General features: G+C 37.4%; 1 protein-coding gene across 8 annotated transcripts in view; it reads left to right on the forward strand.

Moving 5' to 3' along the window:
- The window catches only part of HS3ST5 (heparan sulfate-glucosamine 3-sulfotransferase 5), a 309,400-nt gene that overhangs the window by 251,590 nt on the left and 32,585 nt on the right, over positions 1-25,225 (forward strand). The gene's annotated exons all lie outside the window — the stretch shown is intronic.

A 25,225-nucleotide genomic window follows, 5' to 3' on the forward strand; every position in this document is an offset into this window, starting at 1 on the left:
GATTAGAAGAGAATTTCTGGCATGGGAGAAATCAGCAAATTGGAAGAACAGGAGGTGATGGCCAGAGGGCAGGGGGTTTAAAACTGGGATTTCAGATGTTTAGGGTTATTGGAAATGGAAAGGTTTCTGAGTTTTAAAACTGAAGCACCCAAAGAAAGTCATTTTTCTATAAAATTAATCAGGTACCTAGTATTGACCCCAAGGAGATGGTAAGATTCCAGAGTGCTTAACTTTAAAAAAATAATAAGTACAGTTTATCTACCCTGAAAAGTAAACCCAGTCTTGCCTTATGTCCCTGGCCCCTGCACCTGTTAGAAAGCCCCTCTTCAGCGTCAGCTAGCTGGGGGAAGGGAGAGCAGTGCACAGAGTGGGATTTCTGTTGCCCAGGGAAGCAGAGGCCACAGGACCGATGCAGAAAACTGACACTCTGTGGGATGAGGTAGCCATTCTATTCGGGGACCAGGAAATAGCTTAGAAAATTATGTGTAACTGCTTCTACTACAGTGTGGCAGAGTTATTTGGAATGCCTTCCATAGTAGCTAGGGAACATTCTGTATCCAATTTGCTAAGGGTGTCTTCTAGTTCAAACTTAAAACTGTTTCATGCTTTATTTTGCAATACAAATATGGGTCATCTCATTGCAGTGCTCATTGAAAGATTTCTCTCTAGAGTACTATGCCCAGAAAGCATTGAATTAGTTCTGCTCTATCAAAACCAGTACAAAATTGTCTGAAAAGTGCACAGTTTTTATGTCACATTATTAAAATATCATTATTTTCTTCCAAGTTCATGCATATAGTACTTTTTCCCAAAGCAGTATAAAATGACAGCTTACTGAAAACAAGAGACCAGATCTGTATGCTCTCTATAATTTGGGGGTGAATATGGGTTGGATGAGAAATCTATTAAGTAAAATTAGAGAATTAGTGGAATGGTACATTATGTGTTCTGAGGTTAATGATTAATTAAATGTAATTATTGCAACAATATTATTAGAAAATAAGTATTTGCCAATGCTTTTTTGAAGAGAATTCAGAAACACATGTTTGGTTAATTCTGAATTAATTAGTACACTATACATGTTTTAAACATGTTACTAAAACACTAGACACACTACATTGTGGAATATGCAAATACAAGTTACAGTTTTCTTATACATATTTTTACGTAATTATTTCCATGACACTTCTGATAGCTTCATATGTTTCATCCCACATTAGCCCTTTGTTCACACTCTCATAGACGCTTTTCCTTCTTTCTTTCAATGTTTTCATTTGCTAAGCATGCTGGGAAGCCCAGCTCTTCCTTAGAGACATTTTTGACTATGAGATCCACACACTGCTCACCTCTAACTTCCTTTTGGCCTGGGGTTAGTACCACTGTTCTCAAGTCAAATGGCCTCTTTTGAGTAGTTTTAACATTTAACACTGTTAAGGTCTAAAAGAAAAAATTAAGTCAGATCCCTGCAGAACGTGCCTGGTTCTGGGCACAGAGTCATGCTGAAACACATATTTTATTTATTGATTTAGTGAATAATAGATGCATGCCTCAACTCCCCACTCTACCTCAGCCCAGCCCGTCACCTGCTCGAGAGTCATTTAGTGATGTCAGTGGTGACAGTGGCAGGGAAATAAAACAATGTATAGACTCTAGGACACAATTACATATTTGATAAGCAACTTCAATTACTTTTGGCAGATTAATTTAAAATAGACTAAGAGCAAAACCACCCAACTCTCCAATAAGCACTCATCTAGCAAGAGGTCATCTAAAAGCATGAATATTCTATAGCATCGGGGTGCATATGTTAATGGTGTCACAATACGGCACCATTTATGAGTCCTCTAAGACAGGGGAGCCAGGAGGGTCCAGGGGACTGCACTTGGCTGAGTTGGGAGGAGAGGAGTGCTGTGCTACCGCACGACAGTCAGTGCACCTGAGAAGCGGCTCTGTTAAGGCTGGCCACGGATTTTCGCAACAGAGGTTTGTTTAATCCCTGGCCCCAAAGCAGGTAGGTGGAGGCGAGCTTCCTCAATATCAGAATTGGCTCCTGAATCAGAATTGGAATCAGAGTGGTTCTACAGGTCGAGCCTCTAGAGAATTTCACTCTGAATAAAGCAAGGGGGGACCAAATGGTCTGCAGTTTTGTCTGTTGGAGTGAAAAAGTGATACGTACATATATACAAACAATTACCTTCCACTAAACTTCTAATAAATGCAAGAATTATTTCTATTAGGAGAAAAGTAGAGGAATGCTGTACACATTTTTAGCAGCTTTATTGAAGTATAATTGACAGAGTAAATTTCACATATTTTAAGTGTACAATTTGGTAAGTTTCAACATGTTTGTAACTGTGAAACCATTACCACAATCAAGACAAGAACATGTACGTCACCCTCACCCACCCCAAAAAAAAGTCTTTGTGCTTCTTTGTAATCTCTTTATGCCAGCTATTGATTTATTTCCTCTCAACTCCAAAAAGCAGCTTTCCAAAGGCAGTTTTCCATATATATGTGGGTTTATAAATAGCACTCTTTTTGCCTGCTTTATGAAAATAGACCTGGGCCACTTAATTTTTTTTCCTTTGCAGCTGGCACCGTTAAACTTTGTCAGTAGAGGGCACTGGAGAGAGATCACAGGAGGGAAGGGTTTTGCTCTGCGTTCTGGTGCATTTACGGGGTGGGATCCTGCAGCCAGCGCCCAGCAGCCAGCAGCAACAAGGAGCCAGAAGCTGCAGCAGCACTCCTTCAGACACTTAGCCGTGTGCCTCCAGTGAGACACTTTCCACAAACAGCTCTCACTGCGTGCTGGAGAATGGGATGGATCCTAGGTTGCAGCACCATTGCACCATAACTCGGTTATCCAGTGAGCCAAAGCTAGATGTACCCTCTCCAGCAAGGTCTACATAAAGAGGGGAGGTGACAGTGGGCCTTTCTCTCAGATGCTCTATCTCAGCATTCATTGTGATAGTTGCTCCTTATATCTGCTATTTCTATAGCATTCTCTTTATATTTTACCAGATAATCCCTAGTTACTCCATTCTTCTGTATATTCAGCTGTCTCTGTTTAAATTACTGTATTGTTTCATTCTTCTGACTGGACCCAGACTATCATCAACATAAATGTACACTCCTTTATATCTATGTATGTGTGTATCTATATACCTTTCTAATCATTCCTTTTTGTTGCTCCTCTCTCCCCACAGGCAAACAATGATCTGATTTCTGTCACTACAGATTAGAATGCATTTTCTAGAATTTTATATAGATGAAACCCAAAGATTTTCTCTTACGTTTTTTTCCATATAGGTTTTAGAATTTAGGGTTATATATTAGGTCTATGATTCATTTTGAGTTAATACGTATATGTAGAGCAAGATATGGACCCAAGTTCTTTTTTTACATATATATATATATGCAGTTGTTCCAGCACCACTTATTAAAACTAATTGCCTTTGTATCATTGTCACAAAACAGTTTTTAAAAGCATTTGTACATATATATTATTATAATATATATTATTATATATATATTTCTGAACTCTTCTATTCCATTGACCTGGTTTCCCATCCTTACAACAATGCCACATTTTATTAATTAATATAGTTTTATAATAAGTCTTGAAATCAGGTAGTATTAGTCCAACTCTGTTATTTTTCAAATTTGCTTTGATTATAGGTCTTATGAAATTCCATATGAATTTTAGAATCCTCTTGGCAATTTCTCCAAAAATGAATTGTACTGAAGTTTCAATTGCAATTATATTTATAAATCAATTTAAGGAGAATTGGCAGCTTGACAATATTGGGTTTTACAACCCATGAACAAGGTGTATCCTTCTATTTATTGTTGGGTCTTCTTTACTTTGTCTCAGAAATGTTTTGTAATTTGGGGGGCACTGGTTTTCATATCTTTTGTCATATTTAGTTTCTAAATATATCATGTTTATGCCAATGTAATGATGTTTAATTTCATAATAATCATTGCTAATATGCAGAAATACAGTACATTTCTATATATTTAACTTGTATTTTGCAGCCTTACTAACCTCACTTTTCTAATAGCATTTATATTAATTCCATCAGTCTTTCCCTATAGATAATCATGTTGCCTGTGAATCAAGACAGTTTTATCACTACCGTTTCAATTTCCCTTTTCTTTTTCTTGCCTCAATGGGATGGCTAGAATTTCCAATACAATAATCAAGTAGTGAAAACTGACCTCCTTGTCTTGTTCTTGATTTTAGGGAAAAAAACATTACCTGTCATCATTAAGTATGATAATGTAGGTTTTTCTATAGACGAAGTTTAGCAGATTGAGAAGACGCCCTTCTTTCTCATTTGCTGAGGTTTTCATCAGAAATAGATGTTGGATTTTGTCAAATGTTGTCATGGCATTTGAGGTGATCCTATGTGTTTTAGTTTGTTTTGTTTTAGTTTATTCCTATGGTGAGCTACATTATTTGATTTTCAAATATTAAACAAATATTACATTCTTAGGGTAAACCCAAGTTGGTTATGATATATATTTTTTGTTTCTTTATTTTTCTTCTCAAAAGGCAGGAATTAAAACCCATGGGAAGAAAAATCACAGCCTGGAAAATACATGTTTCCTTCTTAACTTTTTACTCAGTTTTAGTCAGTAATTTGGGCATTGGGGAAGACTATAAACTATTTTTGCTTCCCATTACTTCACAGTAAGTTCAAATAATAGTTCTTTTATTTTTTTGTAATTTCTGAGATATGTTTAATGGAATTATTTTTAATATGCCATCTGCTGGGTTTTTTCTTATTATAGCACCAGTAACAGAACTAAGATTTGGTAAAAAACATAACAATCTTACAGAATTTATATCTTGGTAACTTTTCTCCAACAGAAATAATTTTCTTTTTATTTTTTTTTATTTTTTATTTTTATTCATTTTAGAGAGGAGAGGGAGAGACAGAGAGAGAGAGAGGAGAGACAGAGAGAGAGAGAGAGAGAAGGAGGGAGGAGCCGGAAGCATCAACTCCCATATGTGCCTTGACCAGGCAAGCCCAGGGTTTTGAACCGGCGACCTCAGCATTTCCAGGTTGACGCTTTATCCACTGCGCCACCACAGGTCAGGCAGAAATAATTTTCAAGTAGCCTTTGTTCATTAATTATTTTCTAGGAACATATGTTTGCATGCTTTCTCAAAACCTTGTTCTCATTTTGAACATTTACATTGTACCTGACATTTCATAATTACCATGAACAAGTGAATTCAGAGTTTTTTTTTTGTTTTTTGGGGCAGAGACAGAGAGATGGACAGATAGGGACAGACAGACAGGAAAGGAGAGAGATGAGAAACATCAATTCTTTATTGTGGTTCCTTAGTTGTACATTGATTGATTTCTCATATGTGCCTTGACCCAGGGGGTAGAGGGTTACAGCAGACCGAGTGACCCCTTGCTTGAGCCAGCAACCTTGGGCTCAAGCTGGTGAGCCTCACTCAACCAGATGAGCCCACGCTCAAGCTGGCGTGCTCAAGCTGGCGACCTTGGGGTCTCAAATCTGGGTCCTCCACATCCCAGTCTGACGCTCTATCCACTGCACCTGGTCAGGCAAGTGAATTTAGTTTTATTCAGGTATATGCTTCATCCCTAAACTAGCAAGGAATTTTTGTCAAAAGTAAAGTTTCAATTTCATTCTAAATATTATTCCATACTATCTGGATATCTCTTCTAGGCAGACATTTTATCTGGAGTTGTCACAAATCAGGACACCACTTTTATGAACTGTACAAAAGAGGTATTTATAAATAATGTTAAAAACATGGATATATGACCTTATGTGTAGTTTTTACTGTACTTTTATTTATAGAAAAATACAAATAAAACATTAGGAGTGGGAATGGTATGTATCTTTTATGTGAGTCTTTTTGTTTATTCAATTCAGGGAATGTTTAAGGAATGCCAATTGACAGCGTTTTTTTGTTAATAGTATTCCTTAATTTGTTATCTCTCTCCTAAATGGTGGCATTTTATCATTTCATCTGATAGACCTATTTTAACAGAGAGATGGGTACTCTTACATTAGTCATATGATGGATGATAATGTAATTTATTTAATTCAAGTAGAGACAGTGCTTGCATTTCTGGGAATCCTATTATCCTTAAATTTTTGTTCTATTTTTTTCTTCTTTTAATGAAACTACCTCCTTAGCTTCATTATAAGTGTTAGTGTTTTCCCACAAACAATATAATATCTACTTATATTGCCTAAACACCCCAAGTCAAGAAAACTTATACTGACAAGTTAAATTGATTTGTTAAGTTCAGATAAAAAATATAAGTGCCATAAGGAGTCATATCCATCTGTGAAAGAACATAAGTGCAACTTATTTCATGAATCTGTATCTTAGGCAATATTAATTTGATCTTAATCAAATACTTAATCAAGTATTTTTTGAGACAAAAAAAATTCTCAAAATATTCTAATTATAGGCCCTGGCTGGTTGGCTCAGTGGTAGAGAGTTGGCCCGGCATATTAGATGTGCCAGGTTCGATTCCTGGTCAGAGCACACAGGAGAAGTAGCCATCTGCTTCTCCACTCCTCCCTTTCCCCTTCTCTCTCTCTCTCTTCCTCTCCCACAGCCATGGCTCGATTGGCTAGAGTGCCTTGGCTGGGTGCTGAGCATATGGCTCCATGGAGCCTCTGCCTCAGGCACTAAAAATAGCTCGGTTGTGAGCATGGTCCCAGACAGGGGTTGCCGGGTGGATCCCAGTAGAGGTACATGTGGGAGTCTGTTTCTCTATCTTCCCTCCTTTCACTTGGAAAAGAATATATATATTTATTTATATATATATATTTTTTTGTATATATATTCTTATATATATTTATATATATATATATATATTCCGATTATATTACATGAAATGTGTCCATATAAAGGAGACATATGCATTATTGTATAGAAACATTTACTGACCTAGAAAACTATGTGAGCTGTTCATGAACTTAAAACCTGATCAGCTAGTTATCACAATAAATATAGAGTGTTCATCCTAAGGAAAATAGTGACTATCACAACTGAAAGAAAAAGAAGTCTGCACTTTTCACAAACTTAATTCTTAAAAATTATTTCTAAGCTGACAGCAGTATTTTTCCACAGGAGAGAAATATTATTGTGATTATATTTCCTGATCAAATAATTGTAAATACAAAATATAATCAATATTATATCACAATAGCAAAGATGCAAATGTAAACTTTGATCATATAAAATAGTAAAATTATGCTGCCCTTTGTATAAAATAGAATAGATTAATTACTAATCACTCAAGGAACTGAAAGTCATACCCCACAATACCACTCTACCATGTGTTGACCTAAAGTTGAAATGTGCTTTAGTTAAAATTTTACCAAAATGTTTTTGGTGTAGAATTTAGGGGGACTCTTGAGGGACCATGTGGCGTTTTTAACTCTCCTAAAGTTATCCATTGACATCTAAGCTGCTGCTTTCTTTTTCTAATGTTTTTCCCCTGTACTAAGCAAAGGTTTTCATTCACAATTACTCTGTTGACCTTAAAATCACCTCAACATAATGTAGCCACTGTTCACTGTTATGAGAGTTGTTCACACTTAACTAGGAGGCATTTAAAAAAAATCACAGGGTCATTAGCACAGGTTTTTGTTTTGGGGGTTCTTTTTCTATGGATCTTTGAAAGTGCTCTTAGAAATTGTGACGATGGAGCCCACTTGTTGAAAATCTGTCAGAGTTTTATGTGAATGGATAAAGAATGACAAAAACTGAGGTTTTAATTAAGACTGAGTTGAGGAGGAGGATACCCTAAGCCACACAAATGGATCTTGTAGCATAGCCTTGATCTTGGATAACTTGGAACAACCTGTTGTCATTGTTTTTGTTTTGTTTTGTTTTGCATTTGTTCCCACATCTTAGTTATTCAAAACTTTCTGATGAAGGGTAAAAAAAAAGTCAGGTCAGCCTTTAGGGAAGCTATATTAACTCTGCAAGACTATCCCCTGCATATTTCATGCCTAACAGCCAAAAGAAAACAAGTGAAGTGTCAGAATAACATCAGCTCTAAGCAGCACCAAGAGAGGCTGTGAAGATAAGGTCAACTGTAGGATTCTTCAGGGTTCAAGAGACTCCAGGAAACTAGGAACAGACCTAGAAACAGCCCATATGGAAAAGCACATGTAAAATGGCTATAGTAAAATGACTCAATGTATCAGGCACCACTGACTTAAACACTTACTGATGTCCAGAAAAGTAGATAATGAGTGTGGATTTCTATCTCTCCCAGATGTTACATTAACTTACAATTAGTCAATGGAGGTGAAAGGGAAGTAGTGCCTGTTTGTCTGGAAATCCGAATGCACATAGTTTTCTAGCTGTTAGTATTTTTTTTCCAAATATACCACACAGACTAAGTACCAGAGGAACTGCTTCAGTTCCAAACTCTGTCACTTGCTTGTCATTAAATTTTTATAACCTATAATAATCTCTATGGTTTAATCATTTTTAAAATGAAAGTCAAATGTTTCTCCCCTTTGAATCTCAGAATTGTTTTAAATATTAAGAAGGATATGATAGGTAGGAGAGCTTTGCAATTACAGCACTAGACAAGATGTTAAGAATGTATTTTAAACAGGGGGGAGGGTGTGGTGAGGAGGGGGGCAAGGGGGATGTGGTGGGGAACACAGGGGAGGGGGGAGGTATTCGGGGGGACACTAGAATCTATGTACACCCAATAAATTAAAATTAAATTTAAAAAAATTTTTTAAAGAATGTATTTTAAAAAGAAAATATAGTTATTTTTTCATAAAATGGTGCTGTTTGTGTTGACATACAATGAGTGTGTTTGGTTTTTTATTTTAATAAATGTTTAAAATAAATATTTTTTAATGTTTTTACTTTTAACATCTGAAAGATAGAGAAATATAACCCACATAAACAAAACAACACAAAAAAAGAAACATAGTCAACCAACAAGTAATGAATTGCTGTTTTCTGTAGTCAGCAGGGGTGTGTGTGGGGTGTGGTTCTCAAGCAGGGCCATGTGCAGTAACCTTCCATGGTCACTCCATAGCCTTCTGCCACCTACACTATTATTTACTTAATATTTTTTCCATAAATCAACTCACCTTTTTTTTCCATTTGTGTCTACTCAACTTTCATCCCCAAAAAGTAATATTCATGAAATCAGAGGTTGGTATGCTTCTTACATAATTGCAATCCATATTAAAGTAAACTCATACCTTTAAAAAAAATTACAGAATTCTATACATCATGCTTTAGTAAACATTGCTAGAGAAGAAGGTCTTAAAATCCAGGCAAGTAGTTGAAACTGTACAGAATAAAAAATGGGAGCCATCAAAGGTTTTGATAATGGTTATTTGATGCTTTTCAATATAGAATCACTCTCTTCCTACGAAGTGCAGCATTGATTTTTAAGTTAAGGTGAATGGAAATTGTGTTTAGAATTGTTTTATAAAAACCAAAGTAATCTGGAAGTGTGGAGTCGCAAGAAAAATTTTATTTGGGGTTTTATCTTGGTCCAGCCACTTGTGTTCCCCAGAGGAAGGGCATGCTGGAACCCTGCAGTGCAAAAGGGCAGTCCTCTCTGTAATCTGTGTTTATGACACCAGATTTTAACCTGCTCACAGAGCCTTCGCTATAGCTCTCAACAAGTTGACATTATGCTGTAATTTTAGTGATAAAGTTTGAAATAAGATTATATTGTATGATTTTTGGACACAGCATTCAGTAGTCAATATCCAATAAACTGATCATTCTAAAAGGGGGCAGTGACTATGTCAACCCTTCAGGCCAGAGTGCCTAATAGTTGTTCCTAGGGTATAATTACTGCCATCAAAGTTTATTTTCACCTTTCAAGTTACCTGGTCTGCACCCTCTCCATTGCTTCAAGATTCTTCCTGGGCACCTAAGGCATAGGGGACCCATCGTGGTCATGTTCAAAACATCTGGAACACCAGTCCTTGTGCTGTGGGGTGGGAGTGGGGAGACAGAGCGGCAAGCACCTCCAGACCTCCAGATCTCCCACTTCAGCACTGAATATAGATGTTCCAGAACCAGCTTATGTTCCAGGAATACCAAAGATCTGAGGTAGAAGGGGCTATGTGCAACTAACTTAGAGTGCTATTCTAAGCCAGGAGTATGCTAACATATATCAGAGTGGTTATGGAAATGTAGAGGAACTGCTATAGTAAATACGGTCTTTCTCACTAAAGTGATTTTGGACCCTTTGCTATATACCCATAGGCAGTATAAATCACCAAGGTAGACACTATATATGCATCATCCCTCAAACTGAATGTACCCCATAGTCCTTTTTTAGGGAGTATCTGAGGATACTAGTATCCTAAGGGAGCACTGATCTAAAAATATACCATTGCCATTTGGGGATAATAAAAATATAATGCAATATAGTAGGTTACCTTTCCATAGTTTCGTGCTTTGGAACTGTCCTAGATAAATATGTTGTAAACCTTTGTGAGTCTCTGCTTATTCAGCTTAATAACCTCTCTGTGGCTTCTGAATAATGTAAGAAGTTGATTCATTATGGAGAAATCTGAGGAGCTGCAATAATGAAGTAGATATTACATTTAGGTGAGACTGCCAATACTGCAGAGGTTGTCAATGTCACATGGCATCAGACCTAACTGAATTTTCATGCTAGCTTAAAAAAAAAGGAAGAAAATGTATTCACTTTCAAAAGTTAAAGAAACACTTTGCCAATTGCTAGTGACCCAGAATGTGACTTTTAGTTAATAGAAAGGCACAGATTAATTGTTCTCCATTCAAATGCCATGGCTCTTAGTTAGCAATTTTCCATAAATCTTATTTGCCATCCTGTCTGTGAGACCCTACCTACAAAATGATGAGGCAACTATTTGTAATGACTGTCTGGCATGGTGTCAACTTTGGAAACTATATACTATATATGTTTTAGAACTAAATATTTCTTCTTCCCATTGACTCTTGACCCCCTTAGAGCAACTGTCACCTCCTTCAAACACTTCCACTAAGTAAAAAGTCAACTGGCTGTAAGTGGAGATGAAGAAAATGTCATGTGATTAATGCTGCAGTTTAGGCTGTTGTGATTAGTCACAGGAAAAAACGTGAAACTTCCTCCCCAAGAAACATGGTACGTTAACGTCAAATGCCTGCCTGAAGCCCAGTAGGAAGAAATAGTTGGGCAGTGTTAAAAGCTGCCTATTGATCTGTGCCCTCCCTGAAAACCATGCGCTGATGTAAATGAAAATGTGTCAAGAGTTGGTATTGATTTTTTTTTAAATCACACCATCTCTGGGGAAATACTGCTAGCCATACTACTGCTCTTGTCTATGAGTGAAATAAAGTTCCTTTCCACAAGACTACACATGTCCAGACATCAAATTTTCCTCTTGAACTGAGGTATGGTAGGATGTTGTTCCATCAACTGCAACCTCTGCTAAGAGAAAATGGTCCAGAGTTCCTACGTCCAGGAATAAAATGAAAAAGAGAACGTAAAGTTTAAGAGAAATGTCTATGTGGGAATGGGTGTGGATCCGTGCACACCTACCTACCCACCAGCCTGTTTGTATGTGGCTCAAAGCACACATATGCTTCAGCTAGAAATTTTCACCCCATCTGTCCTCAAATAAATCATTTCAGAAGGATACGTTTATTTTAGAAAATTCTGTCCAAAGACAGCCATAATATAGGATAGAAAGTGTATTATATTAGGCTATGAGCCATGAAGTTGGAGCCTTTCTTGTACAGTCTGTAGGAAAGCTAGCCATATTTTTCCCTCTTAGGTGTAATTTCCTGAGCTGTGCTTTATTCATAGACTGCAGTACTTGTAAATATTGACGAACAATATAAGAAAAGGCCAAGAGTCATAATAATCATGCAGCTTTGGGTCAAATCTGTGGGGGTTTGAGCTACCTAGTAAGGCCAGGCTTCATGATTTAGCTGGGAGAAGGCAATTAGAATGAAAAATAATATGGAAGAGGAAAGAGGTCATCACCTGCCAATATATGTGGATTATCTGGAATCAACTATTGGGATTAGAGAAAACCCTAATAAACTGACTAGGGAAAGGGTCATTCTTGACCTTTCATAAACTATCCATGGTATAGTTTGTGATTTAGAGTTAGAGATCTAACTCCACTTAGTTTGATTCATTTGCCTTAGGCACAGACACATGATAAAAAAAATAAAAATAAAAAAAAAATAAAAAAAGCTCTACATTGCAAATTGATTCACTTTTGTTGATTCCATTGTGATTTTTGAGAATTTCTATATTTTATTATCTGTGTACTTTTCCCTCAAGAGTAAAAGAAAAACAATGCTCAGAGATAGACCTCAAGGAATGGAAAATATAATGAGATAATTCCATACCGAACGTCCTGCATTAAAATTGAGGACTATGTAGCAAAAACTTGCAGAAGAAGCCCATTCCTGTGCTAGTCACAAATGAGGTGACAAATGATCTAAGTAGATGGACCTTTTCAATTTAGGGCTGCTGTCTTAAAACAGTTAGTCCATCTGTAGTTCCTAAAACAAGTGTAGCTGGCTGGACCTGCTCTTTGATAACAAACTGAGCCTCCGACAATCCCTGAAAGAGCCTACCAGAGCAGGTGTTCCCACAGCCTGCAAAACCAGTACAGACCCAGAGATCTTGGCCTTTGATGGTTCTAGACCAACTCTTGACTGTACTGCCTTCTGCCACTTGTATTGTTGTATTGTTATTTCACTTTGATATATGTTTAAGTATCTGCAACAGAATAGGGAGCTTAGTAAAGACACAGGTCATGCCTTATAGTTCATTTTGCTAACAATGCATAATTTTTAAGTGCTCAAGGAAAAAAATCTACAAATATACATATGCATACACATGTGTACATACATTTATTTAAATATATATTTATATAAGATGAGCTAGTCATCCCTATGACATTAAATCACTTAGCCACTATTTATGCTGAAATTTAAGAAAAAATACATACATACCATCAGCCTTATGCAGTTATGCATTCTAGGATAAGCTCAAATCATCTTAAAAAATATTATTCAGAATGAAAAATGCTTTTTCTTTCTTCTGGTACTTTATATAGCTGCTTAATATATGCATTCTTTAAGTAATTTCTATTTGCCTTTCTCACATGCTCAGGAACATAAATATCATTTTCAAATACATATACTTGAGAGAATGAGATAAAATGATTTGAGAGTAGCCATAAAGTCTGGAAACAGATAAAATTAATTTATCATATATATGCAATAGAATATCAATAATATTATTCATTATATATTTGCCTGTGTTTCCAGATTGAGTGGCATTCAGTATTTTCAAATATATTGTCTAACTGTGTACATTTAACAAACTAATTGATCTTCTGATTTTGACTTCAGTTATTAAACTGAAGGTTTTTGTTTGGTTTGGTTTTAAGTTTTAAGGAAAATATTTTAGCAAAAAAATTGTCACAGCCCAAAACTTTTAGGTTAGACAAAAGATCATAATAACTTTACCATAATACCGTAAATGTTTTAGTATGTTCTTTACTTGCTTAGTAAAAGTCTGAGTTAAAAAACATTTAATTCCCATCCTTTCCTTTCAAAATCTGTCTTTGCTTTTTCAAGTCCTAGAAAAAGGGGCAAACAAGTAAATGTCTATACACAAGCCACATAGTTATCTTTTATTTATAGAAAAGAAATAGAAAAAATAATACACATAAATAAGAATGAATTATTTGCTAGCCCACAAAATTTTGTCACTACTTTGTTTATTTCTCCTTTGATGATTAAATTAATTAAAAATCCATACTTAAAATTTTTAATGGGAAATTAAAAGTATGAGATGGAACACAAAAAAATGAGAATGTATACTATACTCTGATAAAAAAGGAAGTAAAGCTAGGGAAATCTGACTTCCCTTTCTCACCAAAGATAGCTCTATGTGGAATTTTCAGATTGTCATGTTACAACATTTCACAAGAATAGAAACAAATAATGTATAAAGCAGTACTTATAATCTGAGCCTATCAGAAAGTCTGTGCAACAAACATTAATCTACATACTATATAAAAAGATGCTAAATTCCAGTATTTCCTTTCCTAGTAATAATGTTATTTGTCATAAATATGATTTACTATTACTGGAGCAACTTTTAAAATAAGTTTTGCACTTTGCATGCCTTAAAATAATAAATTAAAAACATCCTAAAAATAACAATTACTTTTCTTCTTCAGCACATCTACACAGCATCGAGCCTTTCATAGATAGATTCCTTTAACTAGAAATACATTCGTATTTAGAATTTAAAGTTTTATTCTGAATATTCTTTTTATATTTAAACAATATATCATATATGTAAATATTTATTTCATATTAATAAATAGTGATCTCTTAATATAACAAAATAATTCAGGTGGTAAAATTTTAATATTTTTGTTTTGTATTACTCAGGAAGAAAAGTAATCACAAACTAAATGAAGTTTTTTTTTTCTTTACTTTTATTACACCAAAGAAATTGAGTTCAGTGAAGCACATTATGCCTTTCTCAATCGGGTGCATATTTGCATTTGCATTGCTAAGTTATTTACCATAAATACATTTTTAACTCTAGCAAACCTTAAAATAATAAAGTTCCATTTTCAAGCTTTAAACAAACATGCAAATGTTAATGTTACTATAGAGTATACTTTAAATTACAGAGCATTTTTATTCATTATTCTATTACCCCTGCAATGATAGTCAGGTCTTCCAATTGTAGAATATTAGGGAGCCCCCTAGTGGCACCTGTATTCCTAGTAAATTTCCAAATTAAGAGTAAAGTTAGTTCTTTTCCTTACTAACTACTTGGACCAGTTTGGGGTTTCTAAAAATATTTTGCTGACTTTTTTCCCCCAGTTTTTAAATCCAGTTAAACTTCCTTTCATGTCCTATATATGATATTTTGCATTTCTGGCATCGAAAATATAATAATCATAGTTACCATCTTCAGTACTGTAATTCAAATGGCCAATTGCAAAAATCTTTCATTCTTTCTCATTTTGTGACCTTCTCAGTTATCTCAAAAACTATTTGGAAATTCACTGTGAAAAACATTTTCATTGGAAATAAAATTACCATATTAAACTGTAAAAACACACATCTTCACAAATAGATGTTAGCTTTAATATTATTGTTGTACAGAGACATATCTTTATTATACTCTCATTTGGACAAAGAAAAAAATATACAAAGTGACACCTAGACTACATTATTTCTGAGGCAGCTATACATGTTTAAAACTTACTAATGTTACTATTAGTTACAGTGAAGATTTGATGATGAGCTGAAGAATGATGTCTCTTGTATAAAGTGAGCAATTTCAAGTAGTTCTGGATGCTTTTCCAACATGACCCCCCCCCCCGAAGCTTATAAAGGGTGAGGTGGAGTCAGTCTAAAAACTAATGGAGAAAAGCATTCATCACAGTGAGAACTTCAACATAAATACAAAGATGAAAACAGCATGAATTTGCCCTGAAAACTATACTAGAAACTCAAATCATTGAAACTCGGAGAAGTGGGAGCAGAGGCAGTGGACCTAGAGATGTGGCAGGACCAGCCAGAGTATGGAAGGCTTTGGGGACTACACTAAGGGGTTTCCATTATCCTGAACACCAGCTGGAAGGTTGTAAGTCAGATTTGTGTTTTCAGAAATGAGTCTGACAATGGGATAGAGGACAAATTTAAGGAGGAATAAGATCCAAATGAGAGAGCATATTTGGCCCAAGCAGGAAATGATGAGAGTTGGTAAACAAGTTGTAAAAGTGTCTCTGTAGCAGAGGTCATTTCTGGGCCACCAGTGGCCCTAGGCAACAGTAGAATTAACTGGTGTTGGAGTAAGTTCCTGGCCCCTCTTGCCTCAGCTCAGCATCCCATCAGTTTTGTTTCTGGTTATTTAGCCTTTGCCCTTGGCAATACTACTGTCTCCTTCACCCTCTCTGAACATGAGCTGATTTGAGCATCTCTCACAGCCTTTGGCCCTGAAGAAAGGCACGAGTTGTGTAGTCTGAATATCACTACTTTAGAGGGCATGAAGCGTGGAAAAGAAGAATGGGGTAGGACATAGGATCACCACCTGTGCAGAATGATTAGATGTTGGGCATAGAGATGAGAAAATGCCCACAATGACTCCTAGGCCTCCAGCGTGGTGTCTGGGAAGGTGGAAGCACTAATCACTGGTTTATAGATCCAATAAGCAAGCAAGAGCGAAAGTGAATTGTATTCTTTTCTAAGCTGTGTAACAAATTCCCACAGACTTAGCAGCTTAAAACAACAGACATTTTATTATCTCATCATTCCTTTGGATCAGAGCCTGAGCATGGCTTCACCAGGTTTTCTGCTTTAGGGTCTCCCAAGGCTGCAGTCAGGTGTCAGCCAGAGCTTGGTTCTCAGCAGGAGGCTCGGCCAGGAAGGGTATGCTCCCTTGCTCATGTGGCTGTTGCCAGCATTCATCTTCTTACAGCTGTGAATTCATGGCAGCTTCCTTCTTTAAAGCCAGCAACAAAGACTATGCAAGCTTGCTAGCAAGATGGATTTGTATATAATGTAATACAGTGTGTCCGTAAAGTCATGGTGCACTTTTGACCGATCACAGAAAAGCAACAAAAGAGGATAGAAATGTGAAATCTGCACCAAATAAAAGGAAAACTCTCCCAGTTTCATACCTATTCAGTGCAGTTTGATGTGGGCTCACACACAGGTTTTTTAGGGCTCCTTAGGTAGCTATCCCGTATAGCCTCTACAGACTCGTCACTGACTGATGGCCTACCAGAACGGGGTTTCTCCACCAAATTGCCGGTTTCCTTCAACTGCTTATCCCACCGAGTAATGTTATTCCTATGTGGTGGTGCTTTGTTATAAACGTGCCGATATTCAAGTTGCGCTTTGGTCACAGATTCGAATTTAGCGAGCCACAGAATACACTGAACTTTCCTCTGTACCGTCCACATCTCGACTGGCATGGCCGTGGGCAGCTCCGCTGTATACATGGTGTTACATCATCATCTGCTCATGCGCACATGCTGCCACATCATCCTACAGAAACTGGGATGGTTTTCCTTTTATTTGGTGTAGATTTCACATTTCTATCATCTTTTGTTGCTTTCCTGTGACCGGTCAAAAGTGCACCATGACTTTATGGACACACTGTACAATCACTATTACCTTTGCCATATTCTAGTAGCTACAAGCAAGTCAAAGGTCTCACCTATAAAAGGAAGATTATACAAGGGCATGAACACTAGAGCTAGGGATCATGGGAGCCACCTAACTGTTCAATATATGTGTCATTTTTAATAGTGTTTTAAATGTGAAAGTTCTGGTGTTGCCTGACCAGGCAGTGGCGCAGTGGATAGAGCGTTGGACTGGGATGTGGAGGACCCAGGTTTGAGACCCCGAGGTCACTAGCTTGAGCACGGGCTCATCTGGTTTGAGCAAGGCTCACTAACTTGAGTCCACGGTCGCTGGTTTGAGCAAGGCGTCACTCTGTCTGCTGTAGCCCCCAGGTCAAGGCACATATGAGAAATCAATCAATGAACAACTAAGAAGCCGCAATGAAGAATTGATGTTTCTCATCTCTCTTCCTTCCTATCTGTCCCTATCTGTTTCTCTCTCTGACTCTCTCTGTCTCTGCCACAAAAAAAAAAAAAAAAAGAAAGTTTTGGGTGTCTTGACTTCTGTCAATTCAAGGCAAATCCATTATACTATAATTTGACTATCATTGCACTAGTTTAGGATTATTAGAATAAAAATATTTGTCCTGAGGCCCTGGCCGGTTGGCTCAGCGGTAGAGCGTCGGCCTGGCGTGCGGGGGACCCGGGTTCGATTCCCGGCCAGGGCACATAGGAGAAGCGCCCATTTGCTTCTCCACCCCCCCCCCTCCTTCCTCTCTGTCTCTCTCTTCCCCTCCCGCAGCCAAGGCTCCATTGGAGCAAAGATGGCCCGGGCACTGGGGATGGCTCCTTGGCCTCTGCCCCAGGTGCTAGAGTGGCTCTGGTCGTGGCAGAGCGATGCCCCGGAGGGGCAGGGCATCGCCCCCTGGTGGGCAGAGCATCGCCCCTGGTGGGCGTGCCGGGTGGATCCCCGTCGGGCGCATGCGGGAGTCTGTCTCTCCCCGTTTCCAGCTTCAGAAAAAAAAAATACAAAAAAAAAAAAAATTGTCCTGAAAATATGAGAGGAGAAAAAAAGAGTAATTTTATTCTTTCTGATCTTGAACATCCCTTCAAGAAAGATTATAGCATATACTTTTTATAAAAATTTGTTCTTCAGAGTCTCATATGCCTCTGAGAAATCTCAGTTCATAGTTTGGAAACTATGAAAGAGCAAAATCCAAGTATATATCATACTAAGTGACATTATAATAACATTGTGTTTTTGCTAGTTGCTTTCTTGTCTATATGAGATTTGACTTGATATGAATATTTAATGAACAATTGAAATGACTTGAAATCCTTTCCTTGGACACCTCTTCTTGACCTTCCCCAAAGAAACTAAGATTTTTTTTGAAAACTACAGACAATCCTAAAATGTCATATATTATATCCACTCTTATTCCAAATCCTAATGACCCTTTCTTCAAAATATCTGCTCTACTCATTGTTTTTTTCTCCATTTATACAACCCCCAATCCTCTGGCAAGCTGTTCCTGCCTGTGTCTGAATACATCAGCGTCTGTGCTCTGCCTGATGTTCTTACTCCAGTATTTCCTCACCATTCTATTAGTGCTATTCAAAACTAAAGTTTTCTTCAACATAAACAGTTTTTAACAAGCAGATTCTTTTTGTCAATCATTTATGCTTCCTTTCTGTTTCTTATATTTCCGTCTACACACCATCCGCGTCTGGTATTTTAGGTCTAGAGTCTAAAATATCTTCCATTCAACCTTACTTTCATTCATTAATACAAATTATCCCCCCCCCCTTCAAATAGTCCCCTCCTGTCCGCTACACAAGACAATCTGTTTCTGTTTCCTTATCTCTGTTTATATTGTACCCTCAGCTTGGATTATCCACGCCCTGTCATCATGCATGCTCTAAGTCACACTGAATTGACACTTGCAGGATGGTGAGCCCAGGTAAAAAGTGAGGGGAAATGAGATGTATACATCAGAAAAGGAAAAAGACAAGATGTACCCAAAACAGAATTCAGATGGTAAGGGACATGGCAAAGACAGAAGATTGGAAGAGGGTGGACAAAATGAGTGCTAATGTTATCATATCCTAGAACACAAAACCAATCCTCAGAGTCAACCCAACTTGGTTAGTCCAAACAAATGTAAATATCAAGAGCTGAGATAAGCAGAGAACAGCAGACAAAAGGCATCCAAGGAAACAAAATCCCAAAGGGCAGGTGAGGTATGAGGTTACACTTGATTTTTCCAGGCTCTATAGGGATGGGCAAGCAAAGAGAGAAGGCAAGTGCAGTCACCAGAAACAGCTTGATAATAGAGGCAGTATTGAGGCTGGGCCCCAGGATCTCCGATCCAGGCAGCACAGTGCTTGCAGAGGATCATGGTTTTTAAAACCAGTCAGTTCTGGGTTCAAATTCCTCTTCAACCATTTGTTAGCTCTGTGACGTTTTGGGACTAGACATTAAATTTCTCCAAGTTCACTTTTCTGTAAAATGTGGATAATCATACAAATCTCATGGTTATATAAGGATTAAATATGCTGACATATATATGAAATACCTGACACCTAGCAAGTATACAGATATTTATTAATTTTATCATTTTATTATTTTCATTTTTCATCTGCTAAAACCAGAATGGCGACCAAATTGTATCTTAGATCTCATGACGTTCTCTGAGCTCTTCTGATGTGTAGAGCCTGCCCCATACATTGCACCATTCACCACAAAATATTCTGTGGGTTTGTAAACTTTCAGGTTATTTAAGCTAATTTCCTCAATGATAATATGAACTTCTTGAGCTTCCCATGGCTGAGCTCAACATAAAGACTCAGCCAGGTCTGACCTATGGTGGCACAGTGGATAAAGGATTGACTGGGAACACTGAGGTCGCTGGTTTGAAACCCTGGGCTTGCCGCCCGGTCAAAGCACATATGGGAGTTGATGCTTCCATCTCCCTACACCTTCTTTCTCTCTCTCCCTCTCTCTCTCCTCTCTAAAATGAATAAATTTAAAAATACATTTTAAAAAAAACAACTTTAAAAACTCAGCCAGCACTTGGTATTATTATATGTATTTCAAGGTCCCACTTCATTCACTCATTCATTCAATCAATCAATCAATCAACAAATATTTACTGAGTACCCATTATGTTACGTACTGGAGATATAACAGCAAAGAACAAAAGCATGGCTTCCTGGAGCAAGGCATGGATTATACCACTATATTAACAGTGTTGTGAATCTTAAAAATGGAAAGACCTTCACTGTCTATTCTTTCACCTATTAAATCATTGTTACCTTAGAAAACAAAGAAGAAATCTTAGAATGGTTTTAGCTTAGTAAGAGTTTGGAAGTGATTTTGACATCTGCCATGTCACTATGAAACTGAGCCCACTCCTCTCCGAGAAACTTAACAACAACTGTGCATGATGAAACCTCCTGCATGCCTTTACCAGAAAACAGGAGTTCTCTGTGGCTGCAGTGCTCTGGCCTCATCGCCTCTTCACCAGTGTTGAGGGGAAATAAATCTGTCATAGACAGAAACAGAGGTAATTCAGAAAAAATGCAAAAATCTTTCCTATTTTCTTTGCTGGGAAAGGCCAAGATGGCAGCTTTCTCTGATGGTCATTCCAGACCATTGCTGAGTACACTCGAAAAGATACATCTAAGCATTTATATATGGAAATGTGTTTGAATCAATAATATGGAACTGAAGACTAAGTGGCTTTAATCAAACTGTTTGCTCAACACACTTCAATACTTAATCCACAAACTTATTTCAAGATTAGAAAGCCGAGGTGAAGATTAACACCTCTGTTTCAGTGGTACTAATGAGACATGACTTATTAATCCTATAAGAAAACCCTAATTACACACTGGAACACTGCTTATTTCATTGTTACATACCACCTGAAGATTGGAAAATAAATTAGGACTAAAATAGAAAGTAGTATTATAATGAATATAATACTTATCCCCTTTCCCCATGTGGAAAGTAATTATCACCTTATCCTCCTAAATAACTCAGTATTGGCATTTGTAATAAAAGCTTGATACAAATATTCTTGAAATAGCTAGACATGTGGATACTGAGGAAATAGGAGATTATGATTCAACAGAACTCTACTAACAATGCAATTTTATTGCCTAGTTTTAGCTGCAGTAATGTTAGTCATGTCCAGGTTAATTAGCAAAATGACTTCATTATTATTAAGTTCTTGTTCTTTTAATAGGTTCTTCTTATTCAGATACACTCATTTTTAACACTAAGAATTTCATAATGCCCAGTCCATATATTTTGGAACTGCTTCATTTTATTTCACTGGCACTTTTTTCAATCAGCCCATCATACTTAAAGAGAAGTGGGGGGGATGGGGAGAACAGGACTACAAAGTAAAAGTAGACAAGTACTCAGAATTAACATTTCTTTTCTTTTTTCTTCTTGTCCAAGTGACAAGAAGAGAGAGAGACAGACTCCCATATGTGTCCTGACCAGGATCCAACCAGCAAATCCCTGTCTGGGGTTGATGCTCTGCCCATTTGGGGTCATGCTCACAACAGAGATATTTTTAGCAACTGAGGCTAATGCTATAGGGAGCCATCCACAGCACCCAGGGCCAATGCACTTGAACCAATTGACCCATGGCTGCAGGAGAGAGAGAAGGGGGAGGGGAAGGGTAGAGAAACAGAAGGTCGTCTCTCCTGTGTGTCCTGACCAAGAATCAAACCCAGGACATCCACACACCAGACTGACACTCTACCCCTAAGCCAACCAGCCAGGGTCAACATATATGCAGAATTAAAAGGTGGAATATAGCATACCCATGGTAATATGCATGATCAATAAGTTTTCCAATAATATGTTCTAAATTTTGTTTTCATTAGTAGGTTCAAAATAGGACCAAAAAGAGAAAAAAGGGGAGAGAAGGAAGGAGGAAGGGTAGGAGAGGACTTTTAGCACATTCATTTATCACTTCAGAATAAGTCCCTTTGCTAAAATATAGATGGGGGAAATGTTGTTGTCATTTTACATACAATTAGTTACAAAGCATACTAATAATCCAGATTGTCAAATTGGGTCAGTCACAGTTAAATAACAAGAAAATTTGCCTTACACAGATAGAAAATGTGTAAGATGCATAGACCTGTGTAAACAAACTCAACTAAGATTGATTAATTTTGTCCTACTTATCTATTCTGTTTAAAATATAACTGCATTCTTTTCATCTTTTTTTTTTTTTTTAAGAAAAAGAAAAATCGTTAAAGCCTGAGCCTCACATTTCAAAATCTTGAAGCTTTCTCAAGTCTCCTAATCTTTACCAGAGGGGAATTCTACCTGTTCTGGGTTCCCAAAAAATGTCAATAACAATCTCCTCCTGACTCCAGTTTCAGAAATGTGGCAAGAGTACCCACAATATAAAGTTTTAGGGAGCCAATTTAGCAATTATTCTAGTTATTGTAATATTGAATAAAATTATTCTGAAGAAAATGAAGTTAGCTAGTGAGGCTAAGAACATGAGGTTGGCCAATGTTTCCCTCTTTTTAGTGGCCACAAATAAGACCTCTTGTACTATGCATAATGAATGTACTTATTCGTAAGTAATACTGGCAAATAATAGGGGCAGCAACCTTTATATCTGAAGATACATACACCTCCAACACCTCTTAGCTATGAAGTTTGATAAGCTTAAGTTAATGTCTCTGAGTTCTACATTTCAAAGTGGGGGTGCTAAGAATACCTAATAAGTTCGCTTTGAGAATTTTACGATATATGCAAGAGAAGTCCTCTGTAACATATCGAGCAACAAATACTTGTACAGAAAAGACCAGGACAAGAAAGAATGGAGAAAATCAATACATATCTATCACTGCTACTTTGAAAATGCCTGCAAGCACATATTCTCATCTACCCAGATAAAGGTCAAGATAAGCGCTAACCAACTTAGAGGGGAGTAACATGAACAGGAAGTGTAATTTGCTCTTGTAAACCTGCATATTCCTAGATGCCATTGCCAGAAAAACTGTTGAATGGCTACTTTAACATTGCGACAATAAGAATGTTTTAGACATAGCTCCCTACTGCTTCCCAACATTCCTTCCCCTCTTTACGTGGTAGAGTGAAAACTTCACTACTCTGCAAATCAGATCTATAGTCTAGTTTCAGTTCTCTAGCTGTGCTTACTTTGCATGTTCATTTATTCATTCATTCACTCATTGGACCAATGTTTCTTGACTCCTTAAACATCAGGCCCTGTTCTGAGTCCAGGAGATAAAGAAACATATCTCACACGTTTCATATCTAGGAGGGCTCATTCAACTTCTCCAGCCAGAGCACCCGCATTTGTAAGAAGAGGGAAAATGGGGATGATGCCCTCTTCAGTCTCTTCCAGTTCTAATGTTGAGTCTTTCTTTCTCTCTGCAGATTTTTGTTATTTTTTATTTTTTATTGATTTTAATTTATTGTGCTTACATATATTCAAGTGTCCCACAGAATATATCTACCTGCCCCCCTTCCCGTGTTCCCCTCAATATCCTTTTTCCCCCTCCCCCAAAGCCCTCTCCTCTTCCCTCCAGGATTTGCTTTTCTGCTCTCTATAACGCTATAATTTCACTAATCTCTTTTTCTTCTCTGATCCCATCCTCTCCTCCCCTTTCTCTCTAACCTCTTTCCCTCTGGTCCCTGTGATCCCGCCTCTGCCTCTATTCCATTCCTCAGTTCACATTGTTCATTAAATTCTTCATATAAGTGAGGTCATTTGATATTTTTCGTTCTCTGCCTGGCTTATTTCACTTAGCATAATAGTCTCCAGGTCCATTCATGTTGTCACAAAAGGTAAGATTTCCTTCTTCTTCATGGCCACATAGTATTCCATTGTGTATATGTACCACTGCTTTTTAATTCATGCATCCACTGATGGACACTTGGGCTGTTTCCAGATCTTGGCTATTGTAAAAAATGCTGCAATAAACATAGCAGTGCATTTCTTCTATTGAATCAGTGATTTGGTATTCTTAGGATATATTCCCAAAAGTGGGATAGCTGGGTCAAAAGGCAGTTCCATTTTTTAACTTTTTGAGGAATCTCCATACTGTTTTCCACAGTGGCTGCACCAGTCTGCATTCCCACCAGCAGTGCAGGAGGGTTCCCTTTTCTCCACATCTTCACCAGCACTCATTGTGTGTTGTTTTGTTAATGAGCGCCATTCTGACTGGTGTGAGGTGGTATTTCATTGTGGTTTTAATTTGCATTTCTCTAATGGTTAGTGATGTTGAACATTTTTTCATATGCCTATTGGCTATCTTTATGTCCTCTTTGGAGAAGTGTCTATTCATTTCTTTTGCCCATTTTTTGATTGGGTTGTTTACTTTCCTCACGTTCAGTTCCACAAGTTCTTCATTGATTTTGGTTATCGAACCCTTATCAGACATGTTGGCGAATATGCTCTCCCATTGTGTGGGCTGTCTTTTTATTTTGTTCATATTGTCTTTGGCTGTGCAAAAGCTTTTTACCTTGATACAGTCCCATTTGTTCATCCTGTCCTTTATTTCACTTGCCTGTAAAGACAAATCAGCAAATATATTGCTGCAAGAGATATCAGAGAACTTACTGCCTATGTTTTCTTCCAAGAGAGGAGAGAGAGTGAGAGATAGAGAGAAAGAGAGAGAGAGAAGGGGGAGGGAGGAGCAGGAAGCATCAACTCCCATATGTGCCTTGACTAGGCAAGCCCAAGGTTTTGAACCGGCGACCTCAGCATTCTAGGTCGACGCTTTATCCACTGTGCCACCACAGGTCAGGCCAAATCTTTTATCCATTTTGAGTTTATTTTTGTGTATGGTATATGTTGGTGGTCTAGTTTCATTTACTCGCAAGTACTTGTCCAATTTTTCCAACACCATTTGTGAAAGAGACTGTCTTTATTCCATTGTATGCTTTTACCTCCTTTGTCAAATATCAATTGTCAATAAAGGTACGGGTTTATTTCTGGGTTCTCTGTTCTGTTCCATTGATTGCTATGCCTGTCCTTATGCCAGTACTAAGCTGTTTTGAGTA

Source organism: Saccopteryx leptura, chromosome 3 (assembly GCF_036850995.1).
Source record: "Saccopteryx leptura isolate mSacLep1 chromosome 3, mSacLep1_pri_phased_curated, whole genome shotgun sequence".
Classification (NCBI taxonomy): Eukaryota; Metazoa; Chordata; class Mammalia; order Chiroptera; family Emballonuridae; genus Saccopteryx; species Saccopteryx leptura.